Source organism: Xiphophorus couchianus, chromosome 10 (genome assembly GCF_001444195.1).
Source record: "Xiphophorus couchianus chromosome 10, X_couchianus-1.0, whole genome shotgun sequence".
Classification (NCBI taxonomy): Eukaryota; Metazoa; Chordata; class Actinopteri; order Cyprinodontiformes; family Poeciliidae; genus Xiphophorus; species Xiphophorus couchianus.
This window is the reverse complement of record NC_040237.1, coordinates 5,766,677-5,769,507: the sequence shown is the minus strand read 5'-3', so window position 1 is coordinate 5,769,507 and position 2,831 is coordinate 5,766,677. Positions and strand designations below refer to the sequence as shown.

The window sequence follows — 2,831 nt, the reverse complement described above, 5'->3', positions numbered from 1 at the left end:
AGTGTAAATTTTACAGAAATTACACTAAAATGTTACGTTATGATGGAAAACTCCTGACTCTTTGTTAGCTAGACCCTCTGAAGCTGGCTGTTCAGAGCGTTATATCCAAGCATTTTAATGGACAGTTGAGTGGAAGGAAAAACTATAATAGCTGAAACCCATAGTAATTAAAATTCACATAAATAATTGCTTGAAATATATTTCTGTGCACAATTAATCTGTGATTTGACTTACTTTTGGAGTCGATTTATTGCAATGAATGACTTTTTGATGTTTTGATTTATTGAGATGCATCTGTGTGCTGTACATGAGTGCATGTGAGTGTGTGACTGAGAGCGTGTTTATCCAAGTGACATAAGGGAATCTGTGTGCTGTTCCTGTTTTTAATGGCTGGACATAACGACACGACTCTGTGCAATCTTTTGTTTTCATGGTGAATTCTTGTGAAGTTTCATCAGCTTGTATAAAGTTATTTTAGGACGGGGAGTGGGAGGGTAAATAAAGACGGGGTGGGACGGGATTTCATGGGGGTTGTCTTTTGAAAGAAAGACCAATGTTCAGAACTGACATTGAAAAAAAGAAACTGCACTACGCTGAGTTCGAAACAGCTTTTTCAGAACCTGCTGCTTTAAACTGGCTAACATGGGGTTGCGGCGTTAAGGAACAGTCAAAGTAAATCCACGAAAGCATTGCTGGGATCAGCCTCTCACAGAAACCAGTGTATAATAATTTGTATATCTCATTACAAAACTGTAACGTCTTCACATCCAATTTCTAACATGGATACTGAAGCACCTCATTTGCATAAAAATAGGGCATGGACGTGTCACACTGACCCTGAAGGCTGCAACTTTCAGTGTCTTGCAAAAGTAACCAAACCCCTTGAACAGTTTTCACCATTTGTCATCTTCATATCACTAACTCTAATGTACTTCATTTGGATTTTATATTATAAACCAACACAAAGTGGTACACCACCATGTGTCCATATGTGGATGGTGTGTTAGTTTTGATATCCTCTGACTTTTTTCCACATGTTTGCAGCTCCTCTGCTTATCTGATTAGAGCTCTCCTTCCCAGGTTGAGTACAAATGCACGCCACACTTTTCAGCCACACAAATTAGAAACCCGATGGGTCGTTTTCCTTCCTCTTCACAGTTCTGCATTACTTTGTGTTGGTCAAAATACATTAAATGTTTGCTGTTGTGTCGTGACAACACGTGAAAAACTTCGACGCGTTTCAAAACTTTTGCAAGACAACAAACCTGCAACTTTCAGAGGCAGAAATATATGTGCAGCTTTGTCAGGAGCTCTGCTCTTTTCCTTTCCTATGAGCAAACAGTCAGGTTTTACTCTGTTGCAGCGTTGCCTCCTGAAGTTGCCCGTCCAGCCTTCAGGTGTGTCTATTCTGAGTTTTGAAACTGGCATGTCTTCGACCGACGGGTCACATGATTTCTTCTCCTTCATTCAGAATGTTTCTGTTAGTGTTTCCTGTCTGTCATGTGTTGAATTATGAATATGCTGAGAATAATAAAAAGGGGGGAAAAAAACACAACGCTGCCAGGTTTTGTGTCCATTTCCTGAGTCACCGTGACATTCCAGCTCGTCTACCAGCCAGCTACTCCACATCTCATAGTCTAGCTTTGTTGCTGCTCACCAGGGGAAGTGACAGATCGGAGAGATGAGGGGAGGCGTGATGCATACTGCAGCCTGTCTGTGTGTGATTGGACGTTGTAAAAATGCCCCCACAAAATATGGCAATTTGACACAGCGATGAAGAAGGCGATGTGTTCTCCGAATACAAATAATGCTTTTGCTTGCAGCTTGCCCAGAGCTGCCTCAGTCTCTGCAGGATCCTGTACATGCATACAAAGTGTGGCTGCACACTTTTTGTGATGTTGATTTTGTTTTCCATTTTCAGCTTTGAAACAATACACCAAGTGTTTAAATCTGTACATATACACACATACGGAGTATGTGCAGCAATTTCAAATATACAAATCAGCAGTGACACTCTGAACAACATATTTTTTAAATAAATGTAATTGAAACATTTGTTTTTTTTAATTGATCACAGCGTAGAAGCTTCTAATTGTGCTCAAGTAATACTAAAATGAAAGCATTAATGCAAATAAATGACATATTTTGTTGCAGGTTTGCTTATATGTTTGTTTTTCATTCAGAGGAGTAACTCAGCAGAAATTTTACTCAAGTGTAGTGATACTTCATGCTAACATTGCTCAAGTAAAAGTAAAAAGCAGGGTGCAGTAAAAATACTCCTAAAAGGTTTTTTTTCAAGTAAATACAACTGAGTTAATATAACTTATTACTACCCACCTCTGACCATGAGTGTCGATAAGAAATATGCTCAAATTTGATGCTAAAATCTCTAAAGAATGTTTACATTTTGTAGAAAGAAAGAAAGAAAATCCTATCAATAGAGTATAGGACATTAACATGAAACTCATTTCCAATCAAAATTAGCGGACAGAAACGTTATTTTCCCGGTTTTAGTTTTTATTTTCAAGCTTTTAGGGCGGTCCTTGAAGGCAGCAGCAGCAGCAGCTGTGAGAAAATCCCACTGAACTGTGTGACCACCCGGAACCCCCAACCTTATATGGTCTGTGTTGCCAACCCGAGACAACTGATGAGAAGATAAAGATACCGAAGGACATCCGTATGTCGCGGGAGGTCAGGGATTATTCTTAAACCCAATTTCCGGCCGGTGACGGCTGAAGCTCCAGTGGCGCAATCGGTTAGCGCGCGGTACTTATATGACAGTATGCAGCAAAGCAATGCCGAGGTTGTGAGTTCGAGCCTCACCTGGAGCA

The 2,831-nt window shown here is 40.1% G+C and overlaps 1 protein-coding gene and 1 non-coding gene across 2 annotated transcripts in view; both read left to right on the top strand.

Annotated features, from left to right (window-relative positions):
• mta3 (metastasis associated 1 family, member 3) overlaps positions 1–1,556 on the top strand; it is a 38,689-nt gene extending 37,133 nt beyond the window's left edge. Inside the window, exon 19 of the mRNA XM_028029793.1 lies at positions 1–1,556. This exon is cut by the window's left edge and continues 999 nt beyond it. The gene's annotated coding sequence lies outside the window, so the exon portion shown is untranslated.
• A 1,181-nt stretch (positions 1,557–2,737) lies between these two features.
• Positions 2,738–2,831, top strand: trnai-uau (transfer RNA isoleucine (anticodon UAU)). The gene is made up of 2 exons: positions 2,738–2,775; positions 2,796–2,831. It is a non-coding gene; the product is annotated as a tRNA-Ile (tRNA).